Genomic DNA, 12,283 nt, shown 5'->3' with positions numbered 1-12,283 from the left:
AAACATGTACATTACATTGAGTATAAAATTGTAAACATGCACATTTACATTTCATTTCAGTCTGTTGTACTCTTGCCACCGAATGCCTCTGGTTCTCATTCGGGTCTTGACAATGTGTTGGCAATCATGTTTTCTCATCCTGCAACATGCACAATTTTCAAATTTAATGCCTGTAATAATAGACTCCATCTAAACAGTCTGGCATTTTTGTCTTTAACTTTCTGTACAAACTTCAATGGATTATGATCAGTACAAGTGATTATCTCAGATATGTTACTGGTAACTGAAACACTGAAATGTTGAAATGCCAACACCAAGCTCAAAGTCTCCTTCTCAACAGTCCAGTATTTCTGCTAATGAATGTTAAAATTCCTGGAGAAATAGCCAATAGGTCTTTCTACCTTCTTGTCGTCTTCTTGCAAGAGCACTTGCATTGATAGCCACCTTGAATGGACTTGCATAATTAGCTGTGGCTAATACCAGGACAGTGGTTAACACAACTTTCAGGCTATCAAATGCCTTCTGACAGTCCATGGTCTGCCAAAACATCTTGCCTTTCTTTAGCAATTCAGTGAGTGGAGCAGCCATAGTGCAAAAATTTGGTAAAAAATTTCCATAAAATCCACTCAATCCCATGAATTGTAGTACTGCTCTTTTTGTTAATGGTATGGGAAACTCCCCAATTACCTTTGTTTTTGCATCCTGTGGGGCCATGTACAATAACATGGCCTAGGAAAGTGACTTGGGGTTTGGCAAATTCACTTTTATCTCGGTTTACCACCAAGCCTGCCTTCTGAAGTTGATTGAACAAGTCTGATAAATGTTGTAAATGTTTCTTCCATGTGTGACTAAAAATCACTCGGTCATCTATACATACAGCATAGTTGGGTAATCCAGCAATGACTTTATTGGTTAGTCTGTAAAATGTGGCTGGCACATCTTTCATGCCAAATGGCATGACTTTAAACTGATACAGTCCATTTGGCATTACAAAAGCCGAAATTGCCTTTGCTCTTTCCGACAAAGGTACCTGCCAGTATCCTCTGAGCAAGTCCAACTTAGGAATATAAGCTGCTTGTCCCACCTTCTCAAGACAGTCCTCCAAACGTAGAATCGGATATACATCAGTCTTTGTAACTGCATTGACTTTGTGATGGTCCACACAAAACCGTTGGGTACCGTCTGATTATGGCACCATTACTATGGGTGAGCTCCAGTCACTATAACTCACTTTGATTATGTCGTCTTGGAGCATGCATTCAATCTTTTTTTGAACCTGTGCCAACTTCAGAGGGTTATGCCTATAAGGATGTTGCTTAATCGGAACAGCAACTCCCATATCTACATCATGCATAACTAGGTTGGTGCTTCCCACCTTATTTCCACTTACCTCCCCATGCGATAGTCAAAACTCTTTCAGGTCATTTTGATTTTCATCTGGAAGGTAATTTATCCCAAAGTTTGACAACTTCCTCATTGTCCAATTTAATTTGAGGAATGTCCTAATTCAGAATCCTCTGAACTTGGTTCTTCCTTCTGTGTTGTAATCAATAACACATTCTTGTCTTGCTTTCCTTCCCTACGAGAAAGTGAGGACTGCAGATGCCGGAGATCAGAGCTGAAAAATGTGTTGCTGGAAAAGCGCAGCAGGTCAGGCAGCATCCAAGGAACAGGAGAATCGACGTTTCGGGCATAAGCCCTTCTTCAGGAATGATTCTCCTGCTCCTTGGATGCTGCCTGACCTGCTGCGCTTTTCCAGCAACACATTTTTCAGCTCTTGCTTTCCTTCCCTGTCAAAATACTCTTTGAGCATATTCACATGACATATGCTGAGAGGTTTCTTTCAGTCTGGAGTCTGTATCAAGTAATTTAGCTCATTCAATTTCCTTTCGACTTGATAAGGTTCACTAAACCTTGCTTTTAAAGTTTCACATATTATTGGAAGTAACACTAATACTTCATCCCCGACAGCAAAAATGCAAACTTTTTACTTCTTGTCTGCTTCCTGTTTCATTATATGCTGTGATACCTTTAAATGCTGTTTAGTCAACTCCCCAGTGCTATTTAATCATTCCCTAAAATTTGACACATAGTCCAAATATGTGGTCTCTGAATTCTGACTCACCAACTTCTCCTTAATCAACTTTAATGCTCCTCTCACTTTATTCCAAAAAACTAACTCAAATGAACTGAATTTGGTTGATTCATTTGGTGCATCTCTGATCACAAAAAGCACAAACAGGATTCTCTTATCCCAACCATCTGGAAAGTCTTGACTATCAGCCTTCAACATGGTCTTTAATGTCTGATGCCACCTTTCTAGGTGGTGGGCGTTTGGAATGCATTGCCAGCAGAGGTGGTAGAGGCAGGCATGGTAGATTAATTTAAGATACATCTGGACAGATGCATGAGTAGGTGGGGAGCAGAGGAATACAAATGCTTAGGAATTGACCGACTGGTTTAGACTGTACATTTGGATCGGCTCAGGCTTGGAGGGCCGAAGGGTCTGTTCTGGGCTTTAAATTTTCTTTGTTCTTCTTTGTTCTTCATTCCCTGCGATTCAGTGTGGTATGCGGTAGATTTGAATTGATTTATTCCTAAGCTGTCCATAACTTCCTTCAATAATTTTGATGTGAAGTTTGAACCTTGATCTGATTGTCTCTCTATTGGTACTCCATATATATTTAAAACTTGTGTAATTCTTCTCCAATCCTATTAGCTGTAATGAAATGGCCTCTGGAAATCTAATCGACACATCCATTATTGTGAACAAATATTGATTCCCACTCTTTGTTTGTTGTAGGGGACCTACGCAATCAATTAAGACTCTTATAAAAGGTTCCTCAAATGCGGGAATAAGTATTAAGAGTGTGGGATTTATTACTGCCTGTGATTTTCCAAATACCTGACATGTATGCCATATCTGGCAAAATTCAACTGCATCCTTCTGCAATCCAGGCCAATAAAAATGTTTTTGTATTTTGGCTTGTGTTTTCCTCACTCCTAAATGACACCCAAGTGATAGCGCATGCGCCACTCTCAACACCTCCTTTCGATACCTCACTGGCAATACAACTTGATGAACTTCTGCCCATTTCTCATCTCCTGAATATGTGATGGCATCTGTTTCCTCATTAAGGCACCATTTTAAAGATAATAACATTTAAGGATAACTTTGGATTTATTTTCTGTGTATGCCTTCTGATACCATTGCTTTAAGTTTTCATCTTTCTGCTGTAACCAGTTAATTTATTTGAGCTAGAGATGTCTGCATTGTCATCTATCTGCTCTAGTTTGTGCCAACCATCTGATCAAGCATGGCCTCTACTAATTGCACATCAATTTTCTTATCTGTACTCTTTGATATCTCCTGTTTTAGCTGGTGACTTTGTGATATCGTTACCACACAGTCAGGAAAATTTCCAGTATATTGTCCAGCAATAGTTCAGTTTCCAGGAGTTTCCACTGGCTATTCAGCCACAGTGGACAGAATGCCTACTGGTGAATCAGCGATATCATTAGCAAGGACAAATTGTATTCCTGGAGCTGAGAGTTTGTCCCGCACTCCTATCACAAATTCTCCACCCTTCACTGGACACTCTATCCTCACTTTACATAATTAAGTGCTTTTTGTCTTACCGTGAATTCCCGTTACTCGTACCTTTTTTGGCAATAGTCCTTTAAAAGTATATGTATCTCGTCATCTTTCTGCATCACAGACTGAGAGGATCCTGTGTATCTTAATATTGTAACCTCTTTACCTACTGCTCCTGACCGATGCAAAAAACTTTACCTTTGCAGGAACAGAGGAACCTCGATTATCCAAACATCAGTTATTTGAATTTCGGATTACTCGAAGAAGATCTCAAGGTCCCGACAGAAACATTACATCAAAGAGGGGTTTTCAACACTGATTGGGTCTTTTGTTTACAATGATTAAAAATAAACCTGGCTTACTGAAATGCAGCTGAGAACAATCCTGGACATTAATGTGAGTCCAGGCACCAAGTCCAAATGACTGACCACCTGCCCTCTCTCTCTCTCTCTCTCTCTCTCCCCCCAAGCTTTCTTTGGAGTTCTAAACAGGGATGTACCTGAAAGCCCCTTCCCCAGATAATCGCTCCAACGTTGTCTTGTACAGAGCAAAGGTGGAACTTGTCAAAAGGTTGCAGTAAAAGGTTGTGTGTGTGCATGCGTGTGTGTGCGTGCGCGCGCGCACGCGCTACAGCCCCCAAAGGCAGCAGCAGTCTTGCTGTTGGTGTCCAGTCTGGCTGGCCTGGGGGCGGGACAGGGGGTGCAGAAGAGGGTCTGATGGGGGTGCGGACAGTGGCGAAACAGGGTGGGGCAAATGAGTGCCTGATGGAGAGTCAGGGGATGACAGGGGATAGGTGTGCAAATGGGGTTTGCGACAGTGAGTGGGTGCGGATAAGGGGGCGAACGGTGGCTCGGGCTGATGGGGTCATGGTTTGACGGGGTTGGGGCGGTGGAAGGGGCAGGATTGGACAGAGTTGGGGAGTGGATGGAGATAGGGTTGGACGAGGTTGTGGATGGACAGGGGCAGGGTTGGATGGAGTTGGGCACAGACGGGCAGTGTTGGGGCAGATGGGAGTGGGATTGGACAGGGTTGGGGAGCAGATGGGGGCGGAGTTGGATGGGGTTGGCAGTGCGGACAGGCGATGTTGGAGCAGACAAGGCAGGGATTGGACGGGGTTGGAGGGGTGGACGGGTGCCGGTTTAGGGGCAGATGTAGGGTGAGGCAGACTGGGATGGGGTTGGGGAGGCGGGAGGGGGTTTGGGAGCAGACTAAGGAGGTTGTGGCATGGGGAGCCTACGTGCAGTGTGCTGCTGCCTAGTCTCCTGATCGGGAAGCGGACGTAGCAAGTGCTCCCTGTGTCAATCCAATTGAACTAATTGTGGGGGGGAAGTTTCAGCAATGCAGTAGGTTCCTTACACACAAGTGTGTGTTTGCTCAGAAACAAACCCCGAGACAGAGAGAGAGAGCAATGCAGGCAGAGCAAGGAAAATAAGAAACTTTAGAAAATTCTGAATCTCAGAGGAGAGGCATTAAATCAATTAGCCAAATAATCAATTATCCAAACGAATTACTGCCCATCCATCACATTTAGATAATCGACATTCCTCTGTACATGGTTGAAGAAGATCTGGAATTTTCTCCTTAGCCAACCTCTGTCCAGTTTGTACACTCTGTGCAGCTTTCTAGCCTCCATTGTGTTTTCTGTTACCACTCCAACAAAATTCACTGACTTATCCTGTTTTCCTATATCTGGCTTCCCAGTGCTTCTCCTAACGCACCAACACTGTGATTTCATGTGGCCTACTTTATTGCAGTGAAAACACCAGAGCTTTTTAACTTATAATGTCCCTGTGATACATTATCCTTATGATCTTCACTGAGATCTACCTTTCCCTTTCACATGCGGATTTCTCTTTTCCCCAATTTCTATCCCTCACAGATTTAAATTGACTCTGGAAGCTAAACTTGCTTTATGGACAAACTCATAATCATCAGCGAGTTCAGCTATTAATCTTTTAACTCCCTGCTCTTCCACACAAGTTCTCCCTACTTCAGAAAGTGAATTTTTGAACTCCTATCTAAGTGTAATTTCCAAAAGTCAAACTTTTTCTCATTTTTCCTTTCCTCTCTCTCCTTTTCCCTTTCCTCTGCTTGTAATTGTAATTCCTAGGTCTTTTATCTCTAACTCAAGCTGCTTCATTTTCAGTTGAAGTTTTGCCATCTCCACAGATTCTGGTGGCCTTTATCACCAAATTTAAATGGCTGAGCTATTGATGTAATTATCTCTCCTTTCCTCGTGGAAAGAGGCAGCTCCAACTGCAGCTTGTCTGCTAATTCCTGCAGCTTGTTTTATGTAAAACCCCCAAGGTCACCACTTCCACCCCCAGAAAACTCTTGGTGACTTAAAAAGCCATTGCTATCCAAGCACTGTTTAAACCAATTGAAGTGAACACCAGGAACAAAAGACACTAACTTCTACCACTATCAAAGAAAGCATCCTTAACATTTTTTTCTTCTTCAATATCTACAGCGTGTTCACAGCATTTTATGGAAGCTCAAAATTACAGCAATTCTATCATAAGCAAATCTCCCAGTTCACTATCATTTCGTAGAATTGACTTGGCTGTCTTGAACATGTTCACAGGATGGAAGACAAATGCATTTCCCTGTTTTTTTTACAAGATAATATAGTCAGAACAGTAAAATGAGAAAGATGAGTAAGGTTCTGCTTCAAGAATGCTTCTATGTGATATGGAGGCCTTAAGGACATTTTTCATACCTGGGACACATTAGCCAACAACAGCTGGAAATAATAACATTGTTTGTGCACGAGATTGCATCACCATGATGATCAGCTGCTTAGCAATAAGTGCCAATGCCATAAACAACAACCTGCCACAACACTTGATATCATTTGTGGCAGAACTTATTTTGCACAGATTGATCTCTTCAGCCATTAGTAGATATCCCTTCCATGAAGCTACCTTATCACCAAAGATTTACTGTACTTCTGTCAGCTCATATAGATGGAATAATGCTGTTGCTAGGAAGGTGTCATGGAATTGAGGGAGGGGGTAAGCAATGACTTGAATTTACATATGTGGATTATAATTTTGCAAATGATTTGATATAATTTTTATAACCTTGACAAGATTCTTTCATCAACAGGCAACATGCAATTTACACTGTCATGTGCTCAATGAAACCTCTCATAATGGAGGCAACCAACTACTGAAACAGAGACTCCAAATCTTTTCAACAAATTACTCAAGTAAGGACAATTAATATACCACAGATAGAAACTCAACCCATATTTCAAATTTTCCTAATGTATTGAATGCATACTTTAGCAATCAAATACAGTACTAAAGAAAAATTTGGAGCAAAATCCAGAATTATATAGGTGAGTGAAAGTTATGAATTGGTGAATTTGACACACATTGTACAACTTGTGCAATATTTCTTTCCAGTTGTATACATAAGAGGCAGATATTTGTGCTATTGTTGAAGTTGAATTTTGCCACTGCTTATTTATTACACGAAATGTGTTTTTGATTAAGAGCTAAACAGTGCCTAATAGGGGTAAAATGTGACTTGAGCTGTTGATAATGTTTCAGTTGTTTGTTTAACATCATGTCTAACGTTAGTATCTTAAGATTATATTGATATTAGTTGTTGTGGTTCTGTTCGCCGAGCTGGGAATTTGTGTTGCAGATGTTTCATCCCCTGTCTAGGTGACATCCTCAGTGCTTGGGAGCCTCCTGTGAAGCGCTTCTGTGATGTTTCCTCCAGTATTTATAGTGATTTGTATCTGCTGCTTCCGGTTGTCAGATTCAGCTGTCCGCTGCAGTGACCGGTATATTGGGTCCAGGTCGATGTGCTTATTGATTGAATCTGTGGATGAGTGCCATGCCTCCATGAATTCCTGGCTGTTCTCTGTTTGGCTTGTCCTATAATAGTAGTGTTGTCCCAGTCGAACTCATGTTGCTTGTCATCTGAGTGTGTGGCTACTAAGGATAGCTGGTCATGTCGTTTTGTGGCTAGTTGGTGTTCATGGATATGGATTGTTAGCTGTCTTCCTGTTTGTCCTATGTAGTGTTTTGTGCAGTCCTTGCATGGGATTTTGTACATTATCCCATGCAAGGACTGCACAAAATATTACATAGGACAAACAGGAAGACAGCTAACAATCTGTATCCATGAACACCAACTCGCCATGAAGCGACATGACCAGCTATCCTTAGTAGCCACACACTCCGATGACAAGCAACATGAGTTTGACTGGGACAACACTACTATTATAGGACAAGCCAAACAGAGAACAGCCAGGGAATTCCTAGAGGCATGGCACTCATCCACAGATTCAATCAATAAGCACATCGACCTGGACCCAATATACTGGTCACTGCAGCGGACAACCGGAAGCAGCAGATACAAATCACTATAAATGGCGGAGGAAAGATCACAGAAGCACTTCACAGGAGGCTCCCAAGCACTGAGGATGTCACCTAGACAGGGGACGAAACATCTGCAACACAAATTCCCAGCTCGGCAAACAGAACCACAACAACAAGCAACCGAGCTACAAATCTTCTCCCAAACTTTGAATCAATATTAGTGGTACTGATAAGGAACTGGAGAATGTAAACCAGTAACTAATGTATTGTTATGAATCTTGCTTCCTCTTCAAGTCAAAATTACACCCTCCTCCTTCCTCTACCCCTTCATTCACCTTCACCATACATCTTTGAAGAAGGAAATAGCGGGGTCATCAAGCTTGTTGAGAAAAGAAACAGTTCCTGCATAAAAATCTTTTCTTTTTCCCGATAAGAAATGGACGCTGGAAAAGATCAATTGGCTTTTGAGTATTTTCCACCATTCTACCTTAATTTCACCTTTCTGCACCATGTATCCCTTGACTCTCTCAATACCCAAAAACCTATCAACCTCTGTCTTGAATATACTCTATGTCTGGGGATCTGCAGTCCTCTAGGGTAGAGTATTCCAAGTCCTTCACAAACCTTTGAGGTTGAAATTTCTCCTCATCTCAGTTCAAACTTGCTGAGCCCTTACTTTGGGATTGTGACCCTGTGTTCTGGATTATCCAACAAGCAGAAAGGTTTGCTCAATTCTATTCTTTCAAACCTCTTAAGAATTTTATATGATTCAATTCCTGCAGTTGTTTTTTTTTTGCTTTCCTTCCCATAACTTAAATTTCTTCACCACCCCTCCCCATTAACATGCTGGCATCATTTTGTTTTATCTTTTAAACTTTTTTTTTGTGCATATTTGGCATTTACTTGAGTTATTTTATGAAATGACCAAAAAACTAAATGTGAAAATATTTTATGATGTATCATTTTTCAAAATAACTATCACAATTTCTATTGCACTTCTTGTCATATATTTGATATGGTGACTAAATACATTGGTAGTTTTATTTTGAAAGAGGACCCAATGGTCTTCGATTTATAGGTTGGATTTCAATTGTCTGGGACTGTCAGGGACTGTTTTCAACTTTATGTCCCTTTCAGTCTTCTTTAAGGCTCAGTTTGGGAATTCTTTGCCCTTTCATATCTGTGTCACATGTTAGTGCTAAGCTTGTTTATCGTGTTAATTTATGACATTATTTGTAACTGAAGAATTCCTGGAAATGGAATTTATATTTGTGTCCTGTATTATGCTGGTACTGCAATTGTTTCTTTTGACTGTATTTTTCCATTTTATATGTAGAATTTGTTAACTAGGAATTTTCTCTTGATAATTATGCACACAGACCAAAACAAGTAGTGCTTTTAACTGCTGTTCGATTGTCTACCTCATGAAGAGATGATAGCTGTTATGCAACAAGTTGACAACATTAGAAAGGAATAAAGTGAGCATGAAGGAAATGCTTGCATTTCTATAGCATCTTTCATGAGCTATATCCTTTCAGGATATCCCAAAGAACTTCAAAAAAACCTCTTTTTGAATCATTGTCACTCAATGTAATATCAAGTATGCATTGTTAAAAAGAAAAATGAAATTGAGTCTGTTAATTTTGCACTCATCAGGACTGAAACACAGCTATAAAAAGTGTTCAGCAACTTATATAGCATGAGGAAAAGGTGCTAATTGGTTCGATTGTGGTTGACATGAAAAACTGTTAACTTGTCAATCTTAGTTCACTGATTAAATTCAAACCAGGCAAGGCCAAACCGATTAGTCAGGGCTATGCCACAAGGATACAGTAAGGAGTCTCTCTCTCTCTGTTGTCCTTCCCCCATTTAAAATATGTGGACATATTCATTTTGCCTACAAAGAACAAAACACTACGAGAATATATGTAGCTTTTAGCATGCTTAAAAGAATTGCAATGCGAACCCAACTCATAATCTTAAACTGGTTTCCAGCAGAGTTTAGCACAGTCAGACTTATTTAGTAAATGTAGTCCAATAAAAGAATCATGTGCAATGTTGTACACTATAGTTTGTTTTGTAAGCATAAGCTGGTTGAGTATAGTCACCAAGCTGTTCACTGTAGGAGGTCAAAGGGATATGCTTTTGTTACAGTTCACTAATCACTGGAATGTATGCCTGGTGTACCTAGGTACCAACCACACAACCAGCCTGTGCTTACAAAACTTAAAACACAGTGTCAAAGATCAGATGCAGCATATAATTCTGTATATGCTAATAGTTATGCTGGCAACTACTTTGCAGATGTCAATTGTGTTTGTAGTGCAACATACATGTACAGTAAAAACTGCATATATTAATATTAATATTGTTTGCCCTTTCCAGTGGTATTCTTGCAGATGTCCTGATCAACATTCCCTATAATTTTCTTTCCAACTGGCCTCTGAGGTCTGCTTCCAGAAGTCAATGTTGATTGCTGTGCATGGAATCTTGGAGGGGCTGTGCACATGTGCAGCTAAGCAACTTAGAGGGAACATTGGTCCTGATGAGGACACGATGAAAAGCATTGACTCCATGTGTCCTTTTTCAGGAATTTGTGTATTTGTTTTAAGCTTAATTACTGATTTTTGTACTGTTTGTCTCTAATTACAAAACCCACTATTTCATTAAAGTGAGTATTTATTTAGATAGGAAACAGTCTGGTCCTGGCAGTTTAGTTTATATGGTACCTATGAAAAGATAGCGTATGTTGATTAATTGGACAACTGTTCAGAGCTAAGTTTATTTAATCCAGAATTTATCAAGCTATTTGACATTATTGGGAAATACTTTGTATTTTCCTGTCCATTCAGCAATTTCAGGTCAGGCTACAGAGAACCTGGTTGCAGAAAACACAAAGCTGCATAAACTCTCTCTCAGAAATATTTCTGAGGTCCAGTGACAGCTTCCATCTACTGAACTGGAGAAACATATCCACTTGCTCCACTATGCCGTGTTTCTGAATGAGAATGTCAAATTATTGTGAATTAGCATCAAATCTGAAGGCAGTATTCTATTGCAGAAATATTCCTTTTTTTCTGGAACTGATTTGAGCCTGACCTAATCTCTTTTCCGTGCTGGGTAACAGAGAAATTTAATCATTTTTGACTGCAAGAGCTTTCTCTGCAGCACAATATGAAGTATAACAGGATTTTAGTTTTTGATAATAATGTAAGATGATCTCCCACATCATGGATGGGAAATCCAATGAGACCCACAGTGTTCTGCACTCAATACCCTCAATATCTGTCTTTATAGGTGGAGCTCTTAATGGCATTGGTGAAAATTAATCAGAATCATCCTCAACCAAAAGTTTAGTCATATTACAATAAAATAGCAGTAAACTGTGCTCGATCTGCATTATGAACTTTGCCCTCTCGAGATGTGTGGAACTTCTCACAAACATACATGACAGCCAAATGCTGTTTTGTTCTATGTTTTCATATCTAGTATTAGCTGAGGGTTTACACCTTCGATTTGAATGATATTTGCTGTCCTTCTTTCACTTGAACTGCTCCTAGTTATTTTTTAGAAGCATATACTTACAGAGTGCCAAGTTTCTTTACATTGTATTATGACAGGTTTATATCCTTGCATATTTCCACTTCGAGTTTTTTGAAGCTGCTGTCAGATGGCTCTGCCATTTTGCATTCTCTTTCATCAGCTCCCACAGGTTTTCTATATATTCTGCATTAGGAAGGTGCTCAACAGCTAAGGAAACCTCTCAACTCTCAATCTTGGTTCAAAGATTTGCCCCAGCCAATGCTGGTTTGTTCTTTTCCTACTGAAAACAACAACTGCTGGAGATCATGGAATGCCCTGCCAGTAGCAGTGGTGGACTCTCCCTCTTTATGGGCATTTAAGCGGGCATTGGATAGGTATATGGAGGATAGTGGGTTAGTATAGGTTAGGTGGGCTTGGATCGGCGCAACATCGAGGGCCAAAGGGCCTGTACTGCGCTGTATTCTTCTATGTTCTATGTTCTATCACAGTGGTCACAAAGTGTGGTGCTGGAAAAGCACAGCTGGTCAGGCAGCATCCGAGGAACCTGAGAGTTGATGTTTTGAGCATAAGCTGAAAATGTGTTGCTGGAAAAGTGCAGCAGGTCAGGCAGCATCCAAGGAGCAGGAGAATCAACGTTTCGGGCATGAGCCCTTCTTGAGGAATCATGAGCCTGAAGAAGGGCTCATGCCCGAAACGTCGATTCTCCTGCTCCTTGGATCCTCCCTGACCTGCTGCACTTTTCCAGCAACACATTTTCAGCTCCGATCTCCAGCATCTGCAGTCCTCACTTTCTCCCGTTTTGAGCATA

At 40.6% G+C, this 12,283-nt stretch overlaps 1 protein-coding gene across 3 annotated transcripts in view; it reads left to right on the top strand.

The window, feature by feature from the left end:
- The window catches only part of LOC122556429 (protocadherin-10-like), a 235,457-nt gene that overhangs the window by 177,243 nt on the left and 45,931 nt on the right, over nt 1–12,283 (top strand). The window contains exon 1 of one of the 3 annotated variants that reach the window (XR_006313536.1): nt 6,715–6,806. The exons of the other annotated variants lie outside the window; for them this stretch is intronic. The gene's annotated coding sequence lies outside the window, so the exon portion shown is untranslated. Of the gene's footprint in view, nt 1–6,714; nt 6,807–12,283 lie in introns of those variants that run through there. 3 annotated transcript variants of the gene reach the window in all.

This window comes from Chiloscyllium plagiosum, chromosome 14, assembly GCF_004010195.1.
Source record: "Chiloscyllium plagiosum isolate BGI_BamShark_2017 chromosome 14, ASM401019v2, whole genome shotgun sequence".
NCBI classification, from domain to species: Eukaryota; Metazoa; Chordata; class Chondrichthyes; order Orectolobiformes; family Hemiscylliidae; genus Chiloscyllium; species Chiloscyllium plagiosum.
Note: the sequence above shows the minus strand (reverse complement) of the source record. Positions and strands in the feature narration are given on the sequence as shown.